Source organism: Peromyscus maniculatus, chromosome 19, assembly GCF_049852395.1.
Source record: "Peromyscus maniculatus bairdii isolate BWxNUB_F1_BW_parent chromosome 19, HU_Pman_BW_mat_3.1, whole genome shotgun sequence".
In the NCBI taxonomy this organism is placed as follows: Eukaryota; Metazoa; Chordata; class Mammalia; order Rodentia; family Cricetidae; genus Peromyscus; species Peromyscus maniculatus.
Genome location: NC_134870.1, coordinates 13306022 through 13333461, shown reverse-complemented (window position 1 = coordinate 13333461; position 27440 = coordinate 13306022). Strand labels below are relative to the sequence as shown.

The 27440-nt window shown below is 40.2% G+C and overlaps 1 long non-coding RNA gene, 1 other non-coding gene and 2 pseudogenes across 2 annotated transcripts; 2 read left to right on the top strand and 2 right to left on the bottom strand.

Moving 5' to 3' along the window:
* Window positions 1-7560: 7560 nt before the first annotated feature.
* On the bottom strand, window positions 7561-13295 carry LOC121823907 (uncharacterized). Its single transcript, XR_006065547.2, has 3 exons — window positions 13220-13295; window positions 12142-12202; window positions 7561-9612 (listed from the first exon to the last, which is right to left on the bottom strand). It is a non-coding gene; the product is annotated as an uncharacterized LOC121823907 (long non-coding RNA).
* Window positions 13296-19905: 6610 nt separating this feature from the next.
* On the top strand, window positions 19906-20033 carry LOC143269641 (U2 spliceosomal RNA; annotated as a pseudogene).
* Window positions 19997-20069, top strand: Trnak-cuu (transfer RNA lysine (anticodon CUU)). Its single transcript has one exon. It is a non-coding gene; the product is annotated as a tRNA-Lys (tRNA).
* Window positions 20070-20709: 640 nt separating this feature from the next.
* Window positions 20710-22059, bottom strand: LOC143269475 (large ribosomal subunit protein uL1m-like; annotated as a pseudogene).
* Window positions 22060-27440: the final 5381 nt, after the last annotated feature.

Here is a 27440-nt window from a genome sequence, read left to right as displayed (position 1 = left end):
AACTTGACTCTTCCCAGGGGGTTCAGTCCCTGGGGCAGGGATAATTAAGTATTTGTGTTTGTTATACACACAGAGCTGAAGGGCTCTGCTGCCTGTCTCTCCAGTATTTGATTTCTAAGCAACTTGGCTTCTGCTCAAACACAGATTTTTGTGGGGAACTGTATGTGAGAGGTGGTGGTGGTGGTGTGTGTATGTTGTATGTACTTGTGTGGATAGGTACACTTGTGCATGTTGGTATGCACAGCGTATGTCTGTGTATGTGTGGAGTGAGCTTAAGGTCAACACTGGGTATCATTCCTTGTGCCTGCCCACTTTCAGTTTTTTTGAGACTGTCTTTTAGTGAACCTGTAGTTTATCATTTGGGCTAGACTGGCTGTTGGTCTACCTGTCTCCAGCCCAAGGCCAGTGCTGGAGTTTCAGGTGTGCTCTTTTGTGCTTGGCTGTTTGTGTGGGTTCTGAGAATCTGAACTTGTCTTCGTGCTCCTGGCAGGCACTTTACCAAATCAACCACCTCCCCAGCCCTTTGAAACTTATTTTGGAAGATGAGTTTAGAATTTTTTCATCTGCAACAAAACTCTGATTTTGCAGGTGTTCATGTCATAATGAAATTCCAGCCTAGAATATAATATGCTTTTTAAATGGAGTTTATTTTCATCTGTTCATTTGAGTATGTCTTAAATAGAAAATAGAATACTTCATATTTCATTAACAGCTGATTGTAAAAGCAAAAACTTTAAATGTAAATCCAAAGTCAGATATTATCAAGCTTCGAATGCCTGGTTTTAAAATCATCTCTGGAACTTAGGAGGTTGTCTTTGAACAAAGCTTTAGTAGGCATTGGCAAAGATTCAAAAGCAGTTGTATGGTGTGCACTCCAGTGGCATGATCCAGCTTTTCTGGGTTAGAAATGCCTCCTTTTTGTCACTTTATGAGGAAATCTGAGAGTACATTGCCTTCACCTTTGTAACAGTGAGCCATGGTACTTTCAGTCACATCCATCAAAAAACTGTGGTTGAAATCAATAGATTGGGAAGACGGGGAGATGGTAGAAATCTTGGTACTTGTGGTGCTAAGCTCACACTGTGCCCCTTGCAAAATCTGAAGTACATTAGCATTAACTGACTGCCTCAGGGGAAATGCCCTGGCCTACTGGAACAGAACTAGTGAATGACAGTAGGTGCTGGAGGATTGGCTGAATGCAGGCATAGAAATATTCATAGGAAGGAGGGAGTTGAACAGGGCTCTGCTAGGGGGCCAAAGGTCTGTTGTTTTTGTATTTTTTAAATTGATTCTTTGTGGATTTCACAACATATATCCTATCCTGATCCTATTCATCACCCTGTTTCTTCATATTTGCCTTATGGCTTTGAAACCTCCCTTCTCACAAGGCAGGACAGTCCTTCAAATTTCCTGCTGAAAATTTCAAACTGAAAAGTTTGCCAGGTACTCTGGGCTTGTAGGCTGAAGATGGATGCCCCAACATTGCAGAGAAACTTAGGGTGACTGTCCAGGCAGCCAAATGTCTCTGTTGTTAGACAATATTACATCCTTCTGCGTCTTTGATGAAGCTGAAGACTAGACAGTTATAGTTGCAGTTTTCCTTAGTTATGATAGAAAGTAAGTTAGGTGTAAAACTTTGGATTAACTAAGATAGGATAGATAATATGTTTTCTCTAAACATGAAAACTACAAATGGACAAAATATGGTAAATGTAATTTCTACTTGATAACTGTTTTTGTTGTATGTTGTTTTACCCTGTTAAAGTTAAAACCTTTCATTTTTATTTAGACAAAAGGGGGGAAATGTTGTAGAATATTATTTTAAGGTGTGTTACATTTGTCTACACTGTGGAGCATTTGTTTAATGATGCAAAGATGTGTTGCATTCTTTCATGTTGCATTTGTTTAACTCTGTGAAGCTGTGTTACTGTGCCTGTCTAAAATGCCTGATGGTCTAATAAAGAGCTGAACAGCCAATAGCGAGGTAGGAGAAAAGATAGGAGGAACTGGCAGGCAGAGAGTATAAACAGAAGGAGAAATCTGGGAGGAGAAGAAGAGAGAAAAAGGAGCAAGAGAATAATGAGAGGAGGACGCCAGGGGCCAGCCACCCAGTCACACAGCCATACAGTCAGCCGTGGAGTAAGAGTGAAAGTAAGATATACAGAATTAAGGGAAAGGTAAAAGTCCAGAGGAAAAGGTTGGCAGGATAATTTAAAGTTAAAAAAACCTGGCTAGCAACAAGCCAAGCTGAGGCTAGGCATTTATAATTAGGGAGAATCCTCCATGTGTATTTATTTGGGAGCTGGGTGGCAGGCCCCCCAAAAGAGAAAAGAGCAAAAGAGTAAAAAAACAACCAACAACACCTCCCAGAATAAAATAAAATTTAAAAGAAAAACAAAAAACAAAGTCCAGCATGGAAGCTGCAGTATGACACCTTGAGTCACACAGTATATCCTTTAGCCCATAATCTTTTCTTATAAGTGTTCATTGAGATGAATCAATGGTCTTGTATGAGGCCACTGGCTTCCGCTACACCCTGATACTGGGCCTTCACTAGGAGTCCTCTTGGATATCCTCTTGTTGCCTTGTGTCGTGGAGATCCTGCAGCTTTGGATCTGCAGGTCCAGCCCCTCACATCTCCAGCAGTTCATGGTTGGGGTGGGCCAACTCATAGCCCTGGTTCTGAGCCTGGGTGATAGCTGGGTTCATCAGCCTGCCTGCCAGCTTTCTCCCATCCCTCATCATCTCACAACCAGGGCAAGCTCTTCCACAGTACCATGGCTGGTAAGCTTACCCACTGCAGCAGGCAGCAAGGAGCAGGGTCAGCTCTCCTGCTCCCATGCCCCCAGGGCTAGTTCACCTGTGCCCCCACCTACAGGGTCAGCTGCAGTGTGCTGCCCAGGTGAGGTTCAGGGTCTACTCTCTTATGTGCTGCAGCTGGTGAGGTGCAGGGCCAGCTCTCCCACTCTCGTGATCCTGGGGCCAGCTCTACTGCCTGCCGCAGGTGGCAAGGGGCAAGGGGGAAGAGGACATCTTTCCTACCCATGCCACCACATGGCAGATGAGAGAGGGTGGCCAGGATCAGCTCACCTGCTCTGGTCCTGGGGTCACAGGAGTAGGAGAGCTGACCCTGCCCTTCACTGGCTGCAGCACCTGGGAGTGTAGGCGTTATACCTCACCTGGGCAGCACAATAGAGCTGACCCTGTTGGTAGGGAGGGGCACAGATATGGTGATACTTTATTTGTGCTGAAATGTGATTTTATTTGTATGTTAATAAAGTTGCCTGGAGATCAGAGATAAGAGTGAGCCATTTAGCAGAAGTCTGGCGGTGGTGGCACACGCCCTTAATCCGATCACATGGCAGGCCGTATCTCTGTGTGTTTAAGGACACAGCTAAGTGGTGGCCCAAACCTTTAATCTCAGTATGAACCATAGAGACCTAGAGGTCTGTATAGACAGGCAGTGACGAGGAAGTCATATGGTTGGGTTTAGAACCAATGAGAAGGCAGAAGAGAAAGGCAATAAAAAGACAGGACACGGGCTGGAGAGATAGCTCAGAGGTTAAGGGCACTGACCGCTCTTCCAGAGGTCTTGAGTTCAATTCCCAGCAACCACATGGTGGCTCACAACCATCTGTAATGAGATCTGGTGCCCTCTTCTGGTCTGCAGACATACATGCAGGCAGAACATTGTATACATAATAAATAAATAAATAAATAAATAAATAAATAAATAAATAAATAAATAAATAAATCTTTAAAAAAAGACATGAAGGATGAAGGATGAAGGTCTCTCTCTCAGGGGAAGGACAGCAGAGGCAGCGAGTGGTAAGATAAGGTGGTCTTAGCTCTTGGCTACTGCTAGATCTCTGGGCTTTTAACTCTTTATTTGGCTCTGTGTTTCTTATTTAATAAGACCATTTAGAATGACATCTACACACAGATGACCTGGCCCCATGAACATGCATGGGAGGTCTGGCCCCATCCCTTGTCTACCATATGGTGGAGCAGGCAGGGGAGAGATGCCCTCCCTTATCCCCTGCCCCTCATTGCTTCTGACAGGCGGGAGAGCTGGTCCCGGGGTCATGAGAGTGGGAGAACTGGCACTGCCCCTCACTAGCTACAACACTCAGGAAAGCAGACCTTGCACCTTGCCCAGGCAGCGCAGTAGAGCTGACCGTGTTGGCGGGGTCTCAGGTGAGCCAGCTCTAAGGGTGTGAGAGCAGAGGACTGTTGCTAAAGCAATACTGAGCATAGAATTTTTCTGTAAGGAAACATAATGAAGGAAGCAAGTTAAAACTTTAGGGAAGTCTTTAAAGAAGAAAATTCTGCACAGAGAGGACACTGTCACAAAGGCAAGGGCAGAGAGAGTCATTTAAAATTACTGTCAGCAGAACCAGAAACTATTCAATTCTGCCTGGATGGCTTATTCCCTACCAGGATTCTGATTTATGACCACTGGTGAGTTAGATGTGAAGGGATAGGACATTCAGAGGAAATGGCTGTAATGGTGCTCAGATAAAATCTAGGAGCAAGATGACTCCAGTGGAGAAGAACTCATGCTTTGCTTTTGAGAACCCTGCAAAGGGAGCTGTTGCCTTCCCACTTCAGAGACATGGTGGGGGCTCTGTGACACACTGGCTAAGCTCAGAAGTCATCTCTATAGGGTGTGTGTACCATGGACTCTTAGATATGGAATCGTGGCATTCCTGAATGTCAGAGCTGGAGGAAGCTTCACATATGAGCACATTAATCCTTTTAGGTGCTCCTTATATTTCTGGTGTGGAAGCAGATATACCAAGGTGGGAGGCTTAGCCAACAGTCACTCTACTGGGTGGTGGCTGAGTACTGGGTGATAAGGGGTCTGCTAGAAGCTGAATACTTCTCTTCAGTGATCAGCAAAGTTGATTCTGTTTTTTAAAGCAGGTGATAGATTTAGACAAGTCCCAAACATGAACAGAAATACTCATGTCTTCTGTACCTGTTTATCCCCACCCCCAACAATAAATTCCATGCATTTCACCAACCAGTATTGGGAGATAGCCCCTTTACTCTGAGATTGAATCAGTGACACTGTGCTTTAAAAAAATATGCCACAGAAATAATGGTCAGATTGAAGAAAACCTAACCCAAGAGGTCGTTGCTCAAGAACAGACTCACCTAATCTCTTCACTTAACTTATTCTGAGACGCTAAACCATGGCTTTTCACAAAATCACTCATTTTCATTTTATTGACATGATAAACTGTTGAACAATGTGCTTAAGTTAACTTCAGAGATGCAGTTCCAACCTCTGCATGTGACACCCAAGCCCACAGACCAGTAATGGCAGCCGTTCTTCTATAGACACCAAAGCAGACGGGTGCAACGTGGTGATGAGCACTATGGAAACAGGTCGATAGTTTCTGTTATGGTATTTTTACTTATGCAGTTTTAGCATATTAACACCACATGGGCTATTGTAGGGTCAGCTAGGAAGTTCAGGCCTGAGTAAGCAAGCTTCCACTGGCAGTACGCTGTCACGCTTTGTCTCCTTTATGTGTCTTTCTTTGTTTAGCTGTTTAACCTGTTTTCTGTTTCCTACCCCCAAAGCCTCTAAAAGCACTTATGTAAGCCAACCAGACCCACAGCCTTCAGAGTCACCACTGTCCTTGTACTGTAAAGTGCTTCTGTTGTTACAAAAGCCACCGATTCATCCTCCCTTGCCCTCAGCTCAACCCACCACCTACAGGAATCTTCCTCCCTAATGCTGCTTCGAGTCAAATCTCAGGATGGAACACCACCATGTTACAGGGCTTAGTTGTTTTCAGCTTCATTGCTGAGGTTCAAGAAGGGCCCCCTTAAGGAATAACTTTACAGCACTATTGAACAAGAATACAAGAATCATTTTCCCCATCTTTTACCAAAGGTACTATAAGCCATTAACGTAGCACGAGGAAACTTTTAATATTTTTGAATATTATTAGATGCTATAGCTGACCTTCCAATCAGAAGTCAAACAGTCCAAACTGACGTGGTGATTCAAATATAAGAGATCAATGGTTATACAAAGACCTGGCCCAAGTATCTCTGACAATGGGTTCACTGAGTTCGTGGGCTTACTCTATGGTCACACATTTCCTGAATGTATAGTTGATATGTCTATGTCTGTCACTGCCGAGAGACAGTGACAATATGTCTCAGACTATTCGACCACCCACTCTTCATTGCTGTTAAGTGTTTCTGAATCTCCAATAGGTAATACTACTGCTTTCAGGTCTGTTTTTGGTGACTAGATATCACACAATACTTTTGCTTCTTGGTTTGCATTTTCATCAATATCTTAAATTAATGTGCTATTCTTTAGAATATCAAATTGATGGAGATTCAGAATTATAATGTGACAAAAACCAGCAGGCTTCCCTGACCTGTGGAGGGACAATCTTATTACAGGAAATGTGGAGTTTCTGTCATTGTCTTACCACCCTCCACGTTCCCAGTGCCACTAAAATGGAATTTATAATCCGGGAGGAACTGTGGAGTTTAAACCTATCTTGTTCTACTCATGTTGCTGCAAGCAGTGATTTGAATGCTGATGCCCCCTGAGCCCCACATGCTCATGCTTTTAAACACTTGATTTTCAGTTGTTGAAACTGCTTAGGGAGGTTTAGGAGGTGTGGTCTTGCTGGACTAAGTAGGTCACTGGCGGGGAGGCTTTGAGAGCCTAAGACCTAACCCTACTCCAAGTTCGCTCTCTCTGCTTCCTGGTTATGGTTCTAGATTGTGAGCCCTAAGCTTCCTGTTCTAACTACCATGCCTGCTTCCATGCTTGCTTCTTCCTGTGACAGGGATGGACAATTATCCCTCTAGAACTAAAACCCAAATAAACACTTCCTTCAAATTGTCTTGGTCATGGTGTTTTAGAGTCATTGAAAAATAACTAATATATCATCACATATACCATAAACTGGGCAGCTTAGAAACTGTATATGTTCATTTCTTTAGTTCTGAGGCTGGGAATTCCAACACCAAGGTGAAACAGCACATCTTATGTCTGGTCAGAGCTGATGTCTTAGAGTAGTCCCTGACTCCTGCATCTGTACAAGGTGAATGGGGCAAAGGTAATCCAGGTACTCAGGAAGCTGAGGCTGAAGCCAGCCTGGCAGACAGAGAAAAAGGAACAAAATGATAGAAAACAAATGTTACTAGCAGGCTGCCTGGTCCTAGTAGGAGTGTTTGATCATGGGATATCAAGTTACTATATAACAAATGTGTCCTATCAAAAAGTTGGCTTTGTCATAACAACTGAGTAAGATGGATGGTCAGGTGCAATAACAATCTGTCACTATGACCAAAATGGCAAATTTGGGTTTGGTTTAGTAGGTTAGGAGGTCATCATTGAATGTCATGAAAATGTGGTTTAGATTCCCACACCAGTCACAATTTTTTTTCGAGACAGTGCTTCTCCGTGTAGTTTTGGTGCCTTTCCTGGATCTCACTCTGTAGACCAGGCTGGTCTCAAACTCACAGAGATCTGCCTGGCTCTGCCTCCCAAGTGCTGGGATTAAAGGCATGCACCACCACCACCACCGCCACCGCCACCGCCAGCCCAGCCCAGTCACATTTTTTAAAACGTAATTTTTTATGGATCCTTTGGGAATTTTATATCATGCACCTCAATCCTGTTCATTTCCCAGTCCTTCTGTATCTGCCCTCCACCCTTGTAACTTCCCCCTCAAAAAAAAAATATTTGACCCTTCTGAAAATGACCTGCTCCTCTATCAATTGCAGCCTACAACTTTCACTCAACTTCTGCAGTTCTGTGATGCATATACCAGTCTACTCCTCTATCTTTCCCGAATCTCCATTACATATTCATTTGTCATAGTGGCATTGGAAGCTACAGTGTCACATTGTATACCCCTTTGCCCAATCAGCTTTACTTGCAAGTGTTCATTGCAATGAGTCATTGGCCTGGTTCAAGGCTTCTGGCTTCTTCTACACCATCAACACTGGACCCTCACATAGACTCCTCTTGGATATTCTGCTGTTGTCCTGAGACATGGAGATCCTGCAGATATGGTTCCACAGGAACAGCTCCTTCACACACTCCAGTAGCTCATAGATGTTGGGGTGGCCCAACTCAAATCTCTGAATCTGGGCATGGGTGGTAGTTGAGTCTGTCAGCCCACCAGCTCTTCAGCACCCAAGTCACCTGGGCCAGCTCTCCTGCACTGCTCAGGCAAGGAGGGGGACCAATCACTTTTGTTTTTTTTTAACTAGCTGGACCAGTAAAACACTCCCTCTCCCCCTGCTTGCAACTCACAGTATGGCCTCATGGAAGGGAAAGTATAGTCTCTGTCATGTAACGGAATAAAAAAGCCCACAAGTGGTTCAGAAATGAATTTGATGTGCAAGTTGATGCAGCTGACAATGGACTGTCACCATGCCAGCACCCTTCATGGATGAACACATAGGAGGAATTGACTTAAAGCATAAGGGTTAGAACAGGAGGTACCACACTGTCTAGAGGAATTGAATCTGATTGGACATTTGCTACTAGGAATTCTTCTGAAGTTGAAGAAGCCTGCAGAGCATGTCTTGGTGCATCTACACATAGTGATAAAAGTAAATGAGAATTGCCAACAACCATGTCCCTACAGGGGTAAAGCAACTAAAGGATATATCCTTTTGGGGAAAAGATATTTGAGATTTTTCTCATTAACCAAGCAATCCAAACTCAAAGAAAATTCTGAATAGGTGCTAGAGGAGGAAGATAAGCTACTGAAATGTGTTAGGATGCAGTAGCTGAGACTAATACTATATAAGTCAGTTTTGCATACTACAGGCAACCAGCATTGTGATGCGTCTTTGGTGGGTCCAATGTGAGAAATTTGTAGGTCTCTGTAGTCTGAGGGAGCAGGTCATTCTAGATACTCACCTGCTCTGGATCAGATCCTTTCTGCCCATCTTTTGACCTCAGTTGCTATGGTGATACTTGCATGTTAAATTGTATGGATTGAATATCCTTCATGTTCTGCTATAGAGTTTGATAATTATTTGAGCATTAGCAAATCCCACTTAGGGTTCAGATGCTTGTGAAAACCTGCAAACATAATGGAGTCTTGATTCAGAGTTTAGTAGGTGGTGGATAAACATCTTTTCCCACCAAAACAGAACTCTGAATCCCATTCCTGAGTTTTTGAAGCTCCTGAACAGAACTGATATCTGGCAGCTCCCGTACGAACAGATTTGATGCGATCCCATGAACTGGCTTTTATCCCTCCCATTTCCATTCCTTCTTCTGTTTCTTGGACTCAGTTTCCAAAATATGTCAGTTCAAAGTTTTGCATCGACCTCAGCATTGTGTGGTAATTGCCATAGGTGTTGGCTAATGTAACGTCTTTCTTCTCTGTGGGTTCTCTTTCTGCCATGGATTGCCTGTGCGTTTTCATGCTCATGCATTCCTGTCATTACTGTGCTCAGCCTCTTCAGCATTAGATGTGTATTGTGCTCTCTTCCTCCGAGTTTCCCTTCAGTCTGTGTGAAGTTGTTCCTCCACCTTTCTGACTCATGTCCTTATCATTCACCTGAATGCTGGGTCCTGATGTCTGTGAATAATCACAGATCCATCTGTGAAGGCAAAAGAAGGGGCAGTCCCACATGTCAGCAGAAATGTACAGCCATTTTAAAAAAGGAGTATGTATGACTTGATGTACATTACTCTAATAATTATATAGATAAGATGACCATCTTAATTGACCACTGATTTGAATAATCAGCTCATCAGAGATTCAGAGTGATTACCTGAGTTTCATAGATGCAGCCTGACTCTCCATAAATAATTGTGCTGAATTGATTGTTCAGGAAGATTTTATTTTATTCTAGACAGATTTGCATACGTTCTAAATCAGTGAAAAGCAATTCAAAAGAGCTACTACTTGATTTTCAGTTTCAATTAGAATTCAGAAAAATCAAAGCACTGTGTTCCATGTCACTCTGGGTACTGATTAATACGGTAATAATATTACTTAAATACTATGCCGAAGAAAGACAAGCCTGTTCCCCATTTCTCCTTTAGCTGTACACACATTTCTATAGCATCTGTAATGGTGTGTGGGGGAGAAATAAATCTCATCCAATTAAGTTCCCCTTCAATAGTATCCTCCAAGTGATGAGCACCAGGCTGTGTTGCAAATGGCTGATAAAATTAATTCTGAAAAATTTTTACAAGAATGTAAGTCAATTAGAGTGACTCACGTTCAGATTTCAAGTATAAAATTGGAGAAAATAAAATCACAAAATGAGCTTCAAAGAGATTCTCTAGGAGAGTGTTACAGGGCAATACAGACAGAGATGTGTTCTTTACCAGTGGGATGGAAGGCACATCTTGCTGTATTAGGAAAACATGTTGTTATTTGTTTAAAAAAATTTAAACTCCAAAACATTAAAAGCATCAAAAGATCCCCTTAGATACATCTGTTAGATATAAATCTGTTTCACAAAGAGAATAATTATGCAACTAAGTTCTAAGATTTTACTCCATATTTTTATCTGATAAATTTTAAGTCAGATATTTAAAATCTGTTTTATCTTATCTCCTTCATAGACACTTCTCTCCCACACACACATCATATTTTATGAATATCAATTACAGTTTTATATTGTTCAATTATTAAGTTACTGCTTTCCCAGCCTTACCTTTATAACCACAGTTAGACATTGCTCATAAAAATCAGCTAAAATAAATTAAACATTTTCAGTTAAAAGTAACATTTCTTACCTCTTACTAATAGTGTAAAATGATTTAATGTTCTCAGTGTTGTGAAATGTCCTTGTTTCCTATTTTCTCAAATGATGTTCATTACTAATCCCCTATATTATTTAAATGCCAAGAAACCCTCAAAAGATACACATGTAATGCCCATATATAAAAATCATGGTATTGACAGAATTTTTAAATTTTTCTGATTCTTGAAATATCTGAAAGATTTCTAAAGTGTTTTAAAACAAAAACTGTTTAAGTTAGGTTCTTACAAATGAATTAATATGAACTTTAAGAATAATAAAACAAAATATTAGTTGTTTGCATGTCTCTTGAGAACTACAAAGGCAACCTGACGGTGTTCCACCACTCAGCCTAGAGCCTAGTGTAGAAGAATGTCTAATGAATGCAGTTAGAACAAAGGAAAACACACGCATCACGATACAGAGATTTCCCCGTATCCACCATATTTCTACTTGAGGAAAATCATTAGGCTTGGCTCCTTCCTCCCAATGTGTGATTTCTTCCCTACCTTCTGTGGATACCTCATCACTGAAGAGCACAATTCCGTCTTGCCGCCATACACAGAAGCATCAAGAATCTAGAAACCAGTCTCCATGTAACTTGAAAGTGGAAACTACAAATAAGGACACAGACACTGTCGGAAAGTGCTTCTGGGAAAGACAGGGTCCAGGCAATCCTGAGTTTGGTTCTCAGAACCAAATGAACTGAGCCTGGTGACACTAGCCCGGCACTTGGGAGTTAGAGGTGGAGGATTAAAAATTCAACTCATTACTGGCTGCATAGAAAGTTGGAGGATGGTCTTGGCTATATGAGACCCCATCTCAAAGGAAAAAAAATCACTCGAAAGAGGGTGAATTACTTCCAAAGTTTCTCTGTCTGTTCAGTTCTCCACCAACAGAAGGAACAAGTTCAATTCTAAAGCCAAGTTGCTGATGTTCAGGTGAAAGAAAGGGAAGAGATAAAGAGGAACACCTCTTCAGCACTAAAGAAAATCATCAGGAAGGAATACCAAGCTGTGGAGATGAAAGTGAGAAGAATGGAGAGGTCACCAGGCTAACAGCAGAGTGCTTGCCCTTATCCCAAGGCCACTATGACCCCACAGTGAAACAGCACAGTGTGGCAAGCCTGGTGTAGCTGTAGGTGTGCAGATGGCTTCCTGTGCCTCACGGCAAGCTTTTAGAGAGAAGACAGCTCAGTTTCATTCATTATATTCCCTCAAAGTGCATCAATATTCAAATAGTGCCATACTTCAGGCAACTCAGCAGCTGTCTGGAGTCTGCTCACCATCATTCAGAGAAAATCTGCCCACGGTAGGATAGAAGGCTAACGGCAGCGCTGTAATAGACTGCAATTAGGTGATGTATAGACCTTACCTCCATCCCAGGATTCAAAATTTCTCCAGCTGCCGGCAAACACCTCTCCTCATACTCAACACTGTCAGGAAAACAGCAAAAGATTTTATATGCAAATGTTCTGATTGAGCTGTGTGAGACACATTAGCCAACTAGGTGTAGCTGTTTAAAAAGAAAAACATAAAACTAGAAATCTGCAATTTTTTTCCTTCTGAAAATAATTTCTTGTCTCTGTCTTTCTTTAAACAAAAAACAAAACAGAAAAAGCAAAGTGATTAAATTGTCCTATTTTGGCAAAGTTTGCAAAATCCTAACCTGGCAGGGGCTGGTAGACCAAAGGCCTGAGGGGATAAGGAGAATAAGGAAACCTTGACTGCTGTTGAATGTGCAAATATTTCAAGTTAAAAAAAAAAACTGATGAGGGAAAACTCTATTGTCTAGCGTCTCCCTGAGTCACCATTTCTAAACTGCTCACAAATGCAAAACTCTTACTCAGATTCCCAGAGGCACACAAGACTTTGTCAATTTCCTTCACCTAGGCTTAGAATTCTGCATATGTATGTGTGTACCATGAAAGCAGGGTAAATTGCCAAACTTCTAAGTACACCGAGTACTCTGGTTAGTAAGTAATGCTGCCCAGCCTTCCTTAACTTGTCCTTCTCAGAAGTGGTTCATAACTCTAAAAGCATATTTTGATCCAATAATTAAAAGGTTAATTTTGTCCAGTTAGATTTTTTCAGAAGCCTTTTGACAATTGGATGCACATGTGATTATCAATTATAAAATAAAATCAGACTACTCTGTAATTCTCTCTGTTCCATTTATTAATGGGATAAGTAGAAACCAAAGGTTATTATAAAATGGGAACTTTCAGCCCATAAACAGTTTCTGTATCACCCACCATCAGCTCTTGCACCCAAAATCCTATCAGTTTTTTTATTAGGCCAGTATTTATTGCTGTGTCCAGACCTTAGTATTAGCTGTAGAATCACCAATGCTCTATAATAGAGTAGCTGGTACCTGGAAGTAAGATGCAGCCATAGCAAAAGCCTAAACATCAACTCACATTGTGTAAAGGAAATCCATTTCACAGACTTACTTAGAAGGAGGAGATATGGTGGAGGAGTTGATGGCTTTAAAAAATAGCTTCCAGACTTCCACTGTCTTCTAGACTCTAAGAAAATAGATGGCCTGTAAAAAGAAACTGATGCATTGAATATGGGAATAAAAGGGAACATGAACAAGCCACAAGCTGCAGGGCTTTGTAATGTTAGAAACTTTATGTTGGTACTTGTGGGATGGTAAGGTCACCTGCTACCATAACACACAACTTGAGTTCTATCCCCATGACCCACATGGTAGAAGGAGGGAACCTACTCCAGTCTGCAAGTTGTCCTGTTACCTCTGTTTGCCATGATTCATGTGTGCATGTGCACACACACATACATGATAAATAAATAAATATATAATTTTAAAGACACACACCAGTTTCAAAAGCTTGAAATTGACTGTGATAACAACCAGTTAATATTTTCAATAGAATCAAGAGTCTAGGACAAAGGACAAAGACACTAAAGAGTTGGCTGTCCAGTGGGTTGCTAGGCTTATGATGTCTACAGAAAGCTATATCTTGAAAAGCTACATCATTGATGTGATTACTGTCCAGTGGAAGGAAGTTGGATGGGTCAATGGGTAAAACCTTCTGTCACACAAGTCTAATGATCTGACTGCAATCCCCAGAACTCATGCAAAGGTGTGTGTGTGTGGTGGGGGACAACCAGTTCCTCAAAGTAGCCCTCTGGCCTCCACATGCATACTGTGGCTACACACACACACACACACACACACACACACACACACACACACACACACACACACAGTCTCACGGAGAAACTCTTTGCAGAAAATCATGGTCTGGGGTCTGAAGAATTAGCTCAAAACATGCATACCCGGTCCTCCGACAATCTCATGGAGACCTGGTCCATCAGTTAAGAGCACCTCCTGCTCTGCAGAGGACCTGATCCTCTGCCAGCTGCTATCACCCACTTGGTGGCTCACAACCTTCTGTAACTCAGGTTCCAGGAGATCAGGCTCCCTCTTCTGACCTTCTCAGGCACCAGGCACATGGTGCACATACATACATGTAGGCAACCATTCATACACAGAAGGTAAAATTAATATTTTTTTATGATAGGCTAGGAACTAGTGCATGTCCATGTTCATTGTAGTAATTCTTATATCTCTTCAGGTTTAATTTTTTCCTCTTTGGCCATGATACCTTTATAAATTTGAACTCTGCTTTCTTCTCAGCAATATTTTTTCCTACATTAACATGAACTTCAATGATTGACTTTCCCCAAGAAGTCATTCACTTTCCCAGCTGCCGACAATTCATTCTCATTGGCCTTTGTTTGAAGGGTAGATGCCTGCCTTCAAAGCTGTGACCTGGGAACTAACTGTTCTTAGAGGGTATCCTTACAGTGTGGCAGGCTCATGCCATGGGCAAGATCAACATGGGTGAATCTATGAATCAGTACCAGGAGCCATAACCACTTCCCCACTGTCTGCTATGTGCTTGAATGAGTATAATGTGGAAATGAAAACCATCCTTAATGCCACTTTAAGGAAGAACTCTGGGACTGCAGATAGACCTCTGTGGTAGAAAACTTGCTTAGAATGTGTGTAATTCTGCATTTAATTTTCACCACAGGAAAACAAGGAAACAATATCAACAGGACTGGGATGCAGTTCTGTGACAGAGTGCTTGTCAATCACGTGTGAGACCCTGGTTTGGTCCCTAGCTAAAACTAAAACAAAGCAATCTAAGTATTCTGGGTTGGACAGAACTTGGCATCCTCTCTACAGATTTACTAGAAACCAGTGCAGGGGCTCCATCTGAGCTCCAGTAGGTGATGTGGAAACAGAAGCCTGCTATCTAGCAGTGCAGTAGCCAGGGAACTTTGTCCTCTGTGCTTGGTCCTTCTTTCAGCTGCAGCACCCAAGCTCTTGACTTGGTGTGAGTGGAAGAGAATTGGTGGAGGTGTGTTTTGGAATAGCTAGCTCTTCTCAGAGGCTGGGGAGCCCCACAGGTTGTAAGGCAGTGTTTTATTCCACTTCTTATGCAGATAAAAGTTGTGAGGGTGATTTAGATACATGTGGAAACCTTAGGCGAAGTCCACACAGAGAAGTCTGTTACACAAGTAATTCAGGGCACAAACACCTTGCTTCAGCGTCTCTCATGTTCTTTCTTTATAGAATCATAGGTAACACTTCAAGTAACACAAATATTATAATAAGATGTACCCAGAATCAACCTTGGTTTTTAATCATTATAAACAAGTTGATCCTTTTTAAAAGATTTATTTTATTTGTAAAGCTTTATTTATTTATATATTGAATGATTTATCTGCATGTACACATGCATGCCAGAAAAGGCAATCAGATCTCTCTATAGATTTTTGTGGGTCACTTTGTGGTTGCTGGCAATTGAACTCAGGACCTCTGGAAGAGCAACCAACTCTTAACTGCTGAGCCATCTCTCCAGTCTCAGCCCTTAATTTATTTTTAATTAAGTGTATGTGTGCATGTCTGCATTGGATTTGTACATGTGTGAGTGTAGGTACCTGCAGAGTCAAGAAGAGGATGTCAGATTTTCAGAGCTGGAGTTATGGGTGGTTGTGGGTATCCCAAAATGGGTACTAGGATTTAAACTTGAGTCCTTGTAAAAGCAGTACTCAAATTTAACTACAGAACCATCTCCAACCCCAAGCTGTATAATCTTAAAGTATTTAATGCCTCAGACATTCAGCTTCTTTAAGTGTAAAGTAATATATACACTATATAAAAATTAAAAGAAATAATTTCAATGTTATGCTTATCAGGATGTGTGATACATGTTGGAGGTCCAGGAAGTGTCTGTTATTAGTCATACTTTTCCATGAAATATTGATTTCCCTCACTCTGTCTTTCTCTTCCCCACTTTTCTGTCTTCTTTCAAATTTTAGATTACATGTGTATCTTAATAATACTGACTTACCACTTTGCAGTTTTCAAGTAATGCACATTAATTCTTGGCATTAAATATTTTTAGTATTTCACATGTGCTGTGTTAGAATACACTCAACCATCTCTGTGTATGATATATGTGTGTATGCACATGCTCATCTGTGTACATGTGTGTGCACAGATGTATGTGGTTGCAGTTTTGCCTTGATTCTTGTTGTCTTGTCGACTGACTGACTGACCTGGTATTGTATGCATATTCCCTTTGGCCCTTTGAATATTGTCTAGATAATTGTTTAAAACTCTTTAAAATGAATAACTGGCTCTGATCAGCAATCCTTAGAAACAGGATTTCTACTTCTTCCCCCTTTACATGCCAATCTATCTCAGAACATCCTCTAGTGCTTGATGATGCCTGATATTGAATGTATCTTCTTGCAGGATAACCAACCTTGCAGGACAGTTTTCCTCTAGTGGTTCACCTTATCTCAGCTGCCTCATTTAGTGCATCCAACTACAGCACCCCATCTAATAGATGTCCCTGGATATATCTCTTTGAAAATTCTACTGTTGCCTCAAAACAATTCACTAACTTGTTTTTTATATCCTAAAAAGATTCCTTCCCTGACTTCAATATGACCAGTGAGACACATTTCACCGATGCCAATAGAGGTGGGAAATAGAGTTCTTGTTGACTTCCCCATATCCACAACCTTTGCATCCTATTGCCCACACACGTTCCTTTCATCCTTTTTTCAAGTTTATTTTAATATTATTTTTTCCTTCTTGTTTCATATCTGTTCAGTCTTCTTTATCAAGACAATATAATTTATATTTACATTATTATAATAGCTTTGGAGGAAATAACATTAAAAAACAAAAATAGGTTTGATATTACCATAAAACTAAACACAGAGGACTAAAGAATCATGTGAAAGGTTCAATAAGCCACCCTCAGAAAAGAAGACTTAAATGTTTAAATTCAGGGAAAAAACAAAATAAAATCAATTTAATACTATCTAGGTACCATCTGGTGTCTGTTCAATTTAATTAGAGGTGTGGATCTAGTTCTTAAAAATATTGATCCACTATTATTATAATTTGGGTGAGAAAACCAATAATCAGCATTTTTCTTTACAAGGCTAGTTCCCAGTAGGTCTATGGTAAGATGGTCAGAAGGAAGGGAATGTGTAAGGGATGGGGGCTTCTCAGGACTGGTGGCAACTTTCAGGAAGATGAGAGTAAAAGGAGATAAAGAAAAGCAATTTATTTTTATCATTTTAAGGACTGGGTAACATGTATTCAGCATTGACATTATGTGGAGCAAGGATGCAATCTTATTATATACACTTTATCCTCACAACAAACTCATATGACATAACTTTGTCATTGGTTTCATTTGCATAGTTGATGGTCTAAGTACATCAGTGATAAGCCTCCTATTTGAAGCTCATTAGCAACACTGGATCTTCTATTATCTCCCTTTACAATGCCCTCCTCATCTTTCCCTACCCTAACTTTCCCGTCCCAGTCTTTCACAGTGCAATACTCAGACTGATCTTTTAAAAATATGTATCAGAGCTGAAGAGATGGCTCAGAGGTTAAGAGCACTGGCTTCTCTTGATGAAGTCTTGAGTTCAATTCCCAGCAACCACATGGTGGCTCACAACCATCTATAATGAGATCTTGTGCCATCTTCTGGCATGTAGACATATATGTAGGCAGAACACTGTGTACACAATTAATAAATAAATCTTTTTTAAAAATGACAGCAGATCACATTATTTCTCTGCGTGAAATCCCTCAGAGTCTAAATGTGACTCTTTACAGTTCATCTATTGAAATCTACCTCTCTGGTGCAGAGTATTAAGTGGTGGGTATTTCTGAGGTGACTAGATGACAAGGGTGTATTTCTTCCTTATCAAAGCACCTCAAAGAATCTTGTGAGTATGTGGCAAGAAGGCAACACTCTGTAGCCAGTTGTCACAGGACTCTGAGGCTTTTTGATCATATCTTTCCGAGCCTCCAGAATAGCAAATCCTTGCTGTTTGCAAGTCTGTGCTGTTTTCTTAGAGCATATGAAAAAGGCTAACTGAGGTCTCCCTGCATTTAGAATACTGCTGAAATCCTGCATGGTGGACAAGCCCGGACCTGATCTGATGCACTCCTTCACAATGTCTCTGCTATGGTGGCCACAGGCTGCTACTGACACTCAGATCCCCGCCCCCTTATCTTTTACACAAATGTTCCTCAGCTCAAGCAGTCTTGTCCTAATCTTCCAGTTGGCTCATATCTACCCATGCTTCATGGTTTCATTTCAACTGCACTTTTGAAGAATGCTTCACTTTACATTTAAGAAAAAAAAATTAGGGGCAGGGTGTTGAGTAGCCCAGGCTAGACTCACACATTCTACATAGAGAATGATTTTGAGTTCCTGGTTCTTCTTTCTACATCTCACAAAAGCTGGGATGACAGGTGTGTCCCTGTATGCATGGCTTGTTTCTCTTTCAAAAACTGTTCATTTGATTTTTAAACTTTGCTGTATTAGGATCCAATTTGTAGGTAAAATTAATTCTTAGTGAAACAAGACACAGAAGTTCATAGAAACACCTACAATCAGAATAGAGAACATTTTTATAGATGTCAGATATTCCCAGGGTTGGAAACATGGCTAGTGGCTAGGAGTGCATATAGATCCTACAGAGATGAGCTCCCAGCACACACACTGGGTGACACCAGCAACATGAGTTACAGGAGGTCAGGTATGTGTGTGGCTGGAGAATTTCTCTCCAGCTCCCACCACCAAGTCCTGTCAGTCCCAGAGCCCACTTATAAAGTAAACACACAGACACTTACATTATTTAAACTGCTTGGCCATTAGCTCAGGCCTATCATTGTCTAGCTCTTATTCTTATAATTAGCCCATTTCTATTAATCTTTACTTTGCCACATGGCTCGTGGCTTACCAGTACTTTACATCTTCCTTGTCCTGGCGGCGGCTCCAGCTGGTCCTCTTTCCTTCCTCCTTCTTCAATTCTCCTCTCTCCTTGTCCCGCCTATACTTCCTGCCTGGTCACTGGCCAATCAGTGCTTTATTTATATAGAACAATATCCACAGCACTTCCCCTTTTGTTTCTTTTTCAAAAAGGAAGATTTTAATTTCAACATAGTAAAATAACATATAACAAAACAATTAGCGAGTAAGAATTACAGTTACAATATTAAAGAAGATATTTTTCTTATATTTGTGAGTTTAAGGTTTTATATCTAACTTATCTTTTATCATAACTAAGGAAAATTGTAAGTATCTAGTCTTTAACCACATCAAAGACTTCAGAAGGATATAATACTACCTGAGAAATGGGAGAAGGATACAAGCAACTTTCGGAAGTCTTGCAGGGTAGACAGAGACAGCTGACAGCCTGGACAGTCATCCAAAGTTCTCTTGTAAAGTTGGTGCATTTGTCTTCACCCCACAGGCCTAGAGTCTCTCATTCACTTTTTTCTGTGTCCTGTAGAATGTCTGACAGTTTCCTCTGCAAAGCAGGAACCTGAAGGACCATTTTGTCAAGCAAAGTTCAGTGGTCACCTTCCTATGGGTCCTGCATGTCCAGTTGATCAAGCAGTCCAGGCAAGAACAGTTTCTTGCCCAAATGGCTATTTTTGCCAAGGTGAAGATAAACTCCATATGGAGTGTCTTCGATGCCCATACTCCTCTCTGAAGTAAATCGGTGCTGTCAGGAGCAGACATGTCTCACTGTCCAGAAAGTCTATATTTTTAAAACATTTTCTCAGCCTTTTGGCTAAGATCAAGTGTAGTATTTGTTCTTATCAGTTTAATATCTGATACGTCCTCTATCCAAGGACAATATAAGCCCGGCTAGCTCAGTCGGTAGAGCATGGGACTCTTAATCCCAGGGTCGTGGGTTCATGCCCCACGTTGGGCGCCAGATTTGGTGAAATTATTATGGCCACTCCACGTAGTTAAAAGGAAGATTTATTTAGTGGGTAACTTACAAAACAGGGAAAGGTATGTTGTAGGGTCTGGGGAAGGTGTATCGAAGTCCAGCGGTATTCTTTTGAGCTCTGCTCAGTCAACCTCCACCATCTAGGGTCCAGGAACAGAGAGAGCATGCTGGCCCATCCAGATCTCGGGTCTCCCAGCACCTCCCTTGGCCCTGCCTTGTAGGTGTGACAGTTGCTAAAGCCTCAATGGGGGTTGGAATTTCCAGATCAAAGCTGGAATGGCTACCAGCTACATATGTGTGACTTCCACAGATACCATACACCTGTGAATATGCCCCCCTTGTACATAAAAAAGTGCATATATATACTTTATCAAATATGTGTTTTCCAAATATTCCTTCTCAGCCTGTATTTTGTATTTCTGTCCTCTTGAAAGTATATTTTATTTTTTTAAAACTGACATTTATTTTTGAAACTGTAAAAAAAAAAAAAAATAGTGTTAAAATTTACTTCTAAATGTACTGATCAAGAAAACACAAGGAGCCAAACTAGAAACAATGCAGTTTTATAGATTTCTCTGTTGTTTTTAATCCTGCCCCCAATAATTTCACAACACAGCTCTCAGGCAGCTTCTTTGGTTTTAGCTTCTTTGGGCAACATCGAGTTGGTCTAGAGCAGCAAACCCTCACTGGTTGAATTGCGAAGGAAGGCACACACCACAAATGGATACAGATTTAGTGGTCTGTGCCTACAGACTTCATTTATAACTGCTTGAAGATTGACAGTTAACTGGTCACTTGGCATATCCAATGTTGCTATTTTGGTGCTGAGAAAATTCGGCCTTTCTTCATCTACCATAATTTCATGTCTAGTTTTTTTTTTTTTTTTTTTTTTTTTGGTTTTTCGAGACAGGGTTTCTCTGTGTAGCTTTGCGCCTTTCCTGGAGCTCACTTGGTAGCCCAGGCTGGCCTCGAACTCACAGAGATCCGCCTGGCTCTGCCTCCCGAGTGCTGGGATTAAAGGCGTGCGCCACCACCGCCCGGCTCATGTCTAGTTTTAAATAATTCAAGCATTTTAGGGATGTCACGACCAATGGAATTTCTAGTAGCCTTTGGAATTTTTTTTTTTTTTAAGTTTCTTTCTCAATGGGTTAAGTTCAGTCATTATTTCTGGAACAGCTACATAAAAGTCCACAACAACCTCATCATCCAAGATCTTCTTAACCGGATCCACTCTTCCTGCAAATACAGCTCCATTCTCTTCTGCTATTTTAATCTCTGACTCATTCCCTGTAAATACAGCAACTCTGTTGACTTCTGAAGCAAAAGGGTAAGGTAAACTGATAACACTGGCAAAAGACTCCACTTTTTTCTTTTTCCCCAATGCCATATCTAATGTTAAATCAAGATAAACTCCTTGCTTTGGATTGGTAAAGTCCAGAATCTGAAGTTTCTTAAGTAAATCAACAGCTTTCTCCACCTCATAGATCTGCCTCGGGTACAAGTGTTTTTTTTTGTTTTTTTTTCTTTTTTTTTTTTGGTTTTTCGAGACAGGGTTTCTCTGTGTAGCTTTGCGCCTTTCCTGGAACTCGCTTTGGAGACTAGGCTGGCCTCGAACTCACAGAGATTCGCCTGCCTCTGCCTCCCGAGTGCTGGGATTAAAGGCGTGCGCCACCACCGCCCGGCAGGTACAAGTGTTTTAAATAGACATCATCTTCAGGTTCACTTTCGATGTAGGTGTATGACTTTATCTTTTCTATATCATCTGCTTTTTCATCTAACATCTTTTCCTTCTTTCTTAATTTTCCTCGCTGGCTTTGCAGCAGCAACAGCAAAATGTCTGTGAGTCCAGAGATCATTCTCAGAGCAAGGGTAGGGAGGGGCCTGGTAAGCTGTCCTGGAAAGACAATGCCTTTGATGTTGTCTGAAGACTCTACTGAGGCATCTTATGGTGGCCGCCATGTTGACTATTCCGGATTTGAAAGTATATTTTAAAAGCACAGAATTTTAATCTTGGTAAATCCAAGTATTCAACTTTTATGACTGTTTCTATGATTGGTGATTTTTTTTTATTGTTTGACATTTTCTCAAGGTCAAAAATCTTTCTTTGTTACCCTTTAAAATTATAGTCTTAGTTTTTATTATTTAAACCAGTTAAATTTTGCACTTTCAGTCATGAATGAAGATTTATTTTTTTACATAGTTTTTATTGTTTAGGCCCTGGCTAGGCCTATAACATCTAACCATGCCTGTTTTGAGAACTCTTCACTGGCTGCCGCAGACAGATTGCTTTGTACAAATTGAGGTGTGGGCAGTGTCAAATCTCAGCTGTGTTCTCCAGTGAGTTCTGTATATTATCTTCATTTTAAAAAGATTTTAAAATTATGTACTTGTGCTGGGTGGTGGTGACGCACGCCTTTAATCCTAGCACTTGGTAGGCAAAGTCAGGTAGATCTCTGTGAGTTCAAGGCCAGCCTGGTCTACAGAGTGAGATCCAGGACAGGCACCAAAACTACACAGAGAAACTCTGTCTCAAACTGCACCCCCCAAAAAAATATGTACTTGTGTGTATATCTGTATATGGGTATGTGCATGTTTGTGCAATGCCTATGGGGTCCAGGAGACTCTGTTGGATCCTTTAGTGCTAGAGTTACAAGTTATTGTGAGCTTTCAGATGTTGGGAAATGAATTGAAGTCCTCTGCAAAAGCAACAAGTGCTCTTAACCACTGAGCCATCCCCCAGCCCTACTATTTTATTCTTATAATGTTGCTTTTCCCCTAAAAACATAAATATCTAGCAAAGTGGTATCAGTTTAGCTTGCGAGACTCTCTGTAATCCAGATCTTGCTGAAGTGATCAAATATGTCATGTTCTGTCTATCACAGCCCAAGTGACATCTTGTGACAAGTTGGTTAATTCATGTCTTCTCTGGTGAGATCATGGACTGAAGTCATGCTAAAGGCAAGTGTGTGCTGTGTTCCCCAGTTAACCAATCAAGCCTCTCCCTTTTTTTAACATAGAGTTAAATATTTCTATGATTTACTACCTACTACTTCAGTTTAGATCAGATTATCAAATAAGAAGCTGAGTTGTCCTCTGAAATGTTTTGGTACTTTCTTGTCTATAATAGCCAATTTGACTCCTTGCTTTCTATTTTCATACATCAAAAATATATCCAGCTGTTAATTCTGCAAGATTGAAGTCATTGATTCATTCAATATGTAAGTAATATAAATTAGCTGATGAATGTTAGTAAGTCTCTACATTGGGATTCAAGACTCTATAAGAAACTTAAATGCTCTGCCTTCAAAGACATAACTTTTCAGAGGAGCTAGATACTGAATAAGAAACTACAAGTGAATTGGGAGGAGCTTGCAGAGAGGAAGGCAGGGAATCTTGGGACATATAATGCCATTGAGAAACCCCACCATTTCATGCTTCTTTGCATTAGTCATGTTCTGCGGTTTGACTGTTTCTGTAACACTTGAATATATTTTAGAATTCATAGTTAATATGCATACTCATATAAAGTAATGTAATAATGGATTTAGGATGAGCAGATGTAGGAACATGTGGTTGTATAGTACAGCAACAGTCTAATGTGCTAGCAAGCAGTTTATCTAATTAATGATAGAAAGGCTAGATCCTTATTTGATAAGGAAATTAATTCAAATTTCTGCATCTCATTACACACACATGTCCAGTTTACATAGACTTCAAATTTAACAATCTAAAAGTACTATGAAATGTGGAGTATTTTAATGTTCTTGAGGTAGAAAATGCTTTCACCAGACTCAAAAACCATGAAATAAAAAGGTAATGTATTTGACAGTATAGTATAAAAAGAACTAATCTGCAAATGGCAAAAATTTTAAAGAACTATGGTAAGAGGCAATAAGTTAGCAAGGAAAATATCTTCAACATATATTACAAATATTTTTGTTCATAATTTTGCACCTTTTTACGGTATTTAGATCAGTAAAAAAGACACGTAATCCTTGAAGAAACTGGGCCAACTATACAGCACAATTGGCAAGTAAGCAGCAAATAATATTACAACACAAAATTAGGACAATTTAACTATTTAATGGAAACGATGAAATATTTTTATTCATCAAGTGAACAAAGATGGTTCTGTTTCATAATGTCTGATTTCAGCTAATATTATAGAGAAGCAAAAAATCTTATGCAAAATTGGAATGTACATTTCTCTTCATATTGATATACCATCTCTGGAGAATTCTATCAAAAATACATAAAAACCTTTCTTGGAGTTTTCAAATAGCATCTATTTTAGAGAAATTTTGTCTGAGATAATAACTTGACAAGTATGAAGTGCTATATTGATCACAGTCAAAAAGCTTTAAATGAACTAATTGATCACCATAAATAGTTTGAATACATTTTAGTGTATTAATTCAAGAAAATAATTGATGTCTATTAAAACAGTGAGATTCTTTCATTTTTCCATTGTCTATTTCTGGCTTTTTTCAAAAATCAGGTGTCCATAGGTATGTGGACTTATATCAGGGTCTTCAATTCTGTTCCATTGATCAACTTGTTTGTTTTTTATGCTAATATCACGTGTTTTTTTATTATTATAGTTCTGTACTACAGCTGGAAATCAGGGAAGGTGATACCTCCAGAAGTTCTTTATATTGTACAAGATTGCTTTAGCTATGCTGGTTTTTGTTTTTCCAAATGAAATTGAGTGTTGTTTTTTCAAGCTCTGTAAAGAATTGTATTAGAATTTTCATAGGAATTGCATTGAATCTGTACATTGCTTTTGATAAGATGGTCATTTTTACCATGTTAATTCTACTAATCTATGAGCACAGGTGGTATTTCCATCTTTGATATCTTCTTCAGTTTCTTTCTTCAAAGTCTTGAAATTCTTGCCTATAGGTTTTTCACGTACTTGGTTAGAATTACATCAAGATATTTTATATTATTTGCGGCTACTGTGAAGGGTGTTGTTTCCCTAATTTTTTTCTCAGCCCATTTATTGTTTAGATATAGGGGGGCTACTGACACTTTTGAGTTAAAGTGTTTATCAGCTGTAGAAGTTCTCTGATAGAATTTTTGGGGTTGTTTATGTATACTATCACATTATTTGCAAATCGCAATACTTTGACTTCTTCATTTCCAATTTTCTATCTCCTTGATCTCCTTTAATTTTCTTCTGGCTTCCACTAAAACTTCAAGTATTATATTGCATAGATATGGAGAGAGTGGGCAGCCTTGTCTTGTTCCTGATTTTAGTGGAATCTCTTTGAGTTTCTTTCTATGTAATTTAATGTTGGCTATTGGCTTGCTGTATATTATCTTTATTATATTTAGGTTACATTCTTTGTATCCCTGATCTCTCCAAGACTTTTATCATGAATGAGTGCTGGATTTTATCAAAGGCTTTTTCAGCATCTAATTAGAGGATCATGTGGTGTTTTTTTTTCAATATGTTTATATGGTGGAATATATCAACAGATTTATATATAAGGAATCATAAGGAATCATCCCTGCATTTCTGAGATGAAGCCTACTTGATCATGGTGGATAATCTTAATTCTCTTTATTTGTTAGGTTTTTGTGTGGTTTGGGTATCTGGGTAACTGTGACCTCATAAAATGAATTTGGCAATGTTTCTTCTGTTCCTATTTTGTGGAATAATTTGAGAAGTATTGGTATTAGCTCTGCATTTTCAACCAATGGTGCTTCTCTAACTGGATGTCAGCATGTAGAAGAATGCAAATAGATACATATCTATCACTCTGCACAAAACTCAAGTCCAAGTGGATCAAAGAACTTAACATAAAACATAAAATCAGATACATCGAACCTGATAGAAGAGAAAGAAGGAAATAGCCTTGAATACTTTGGCACATGAGACAACTTCCTGAATGGAACATCAATCGTGCCGGCACTAAGACAGACAATTAATAAATGGGACCTGATGAAACTGAAAAGCTCCTGTAACACAAAGCACACCATTAAAAGGGCAAAAATGGCAGAATGGGAAAAGATCTTCACCAACCCCACATCTGACAGAAGGCTGATCTCCAAAATATAAAGATTTCAAGAAACTGGACATCAACAAACCAAATAATCCAATTAAAAATGAGGTAAGGATCTAAACAGAGAATTCTCAAAAGAGGAATATCAAATGGATGAGAAGCACCTAAAGAGTTGTTAAACATGCTTAGCTGCCAGAGAAACGCAAATCAAAATGACTCTGGGATTCTGTCTTACACCTGTCAGAATGGCTAAGATCAGAAACACAAGTAATAGCTCATGTTGTAGAGGACGTGGAGCAAGGGGAACAATCCTTCATTGTTGGTGGGAGTGCAAACTTGTACAGCTGGAAGTCAGTGTGGCAGTTTCTCAGAAAATTGCAATAGATCTACCTCAAGACCCAGTTATACCATTCCTGGACATACACAAAGGATGTTCTATCATATCACAAGGACACTTGCTCAAGTATGTTCACAGCAGCTTTATTTGTAATAGCTAGAGACTGGAAATTATTTATATGTCCATCAATCAAAGAATGGATAAAGAAAATGTGGTACAGTTATACAATGGAGTATCACTCATCAGCTAAAAACAACGACATCATGAAATTTTCTAGCAAGTGGGTGGAACTATAAAAGATCATCCTGAGTGAGGTAACCCAGGCCCAGAAAGATAAACGGTACGTATTTACTAATAAGTGGATATTAACTATAAAGTAAAGGATAACCATGCCACAATCCACAGATCCAAAGAAGCTAAGTAATAAGAAAGACTCAAGGCAGATTCAAGAATCTCACTGTGAAGGGAAAATAGAGGAGATGTCACAAGCAGAAAGGGGAGGGGTCTGGATGGGAGTGTGGGTATTGGAAACAGGAGGGAGCATGTGGGGGGAGGTTGGAAGGAGAGAGTACTGGGAGAGACTATTGGAATCAGGGGCATCAGTTGGATGAACTAGAAACCTAGTGCAATGAAAACACCCAGAAATCTATAAGAGTGATTCTAGCTAAGACTCCTAGCAATGGGAGATACAGAGCCTGAACCGGCCATCTCCTGTAACCAGGCTAGACTTCAAGTGGAGGGATTAAGACACCAACCCAGACACAAAACCATCGACCTACAATTTGCCCTGCCTACAAGGTATGCTGGGGTAAAGGTGGCACAGAAATTATGAGAGTGGCCGAACAATGACTGGTCCAGCTTGAGACCCATACCGTGAGAGGGAGCCCACCCCTGATGCTGCCTAGAGGGCAAGGATGCAGAGGCTAGACATCTCAGAGACTTAGGATAGAACCAAACATGATTGGCAAAAAAAATGTCAATGAAATGATTCCTAATGATATTCTG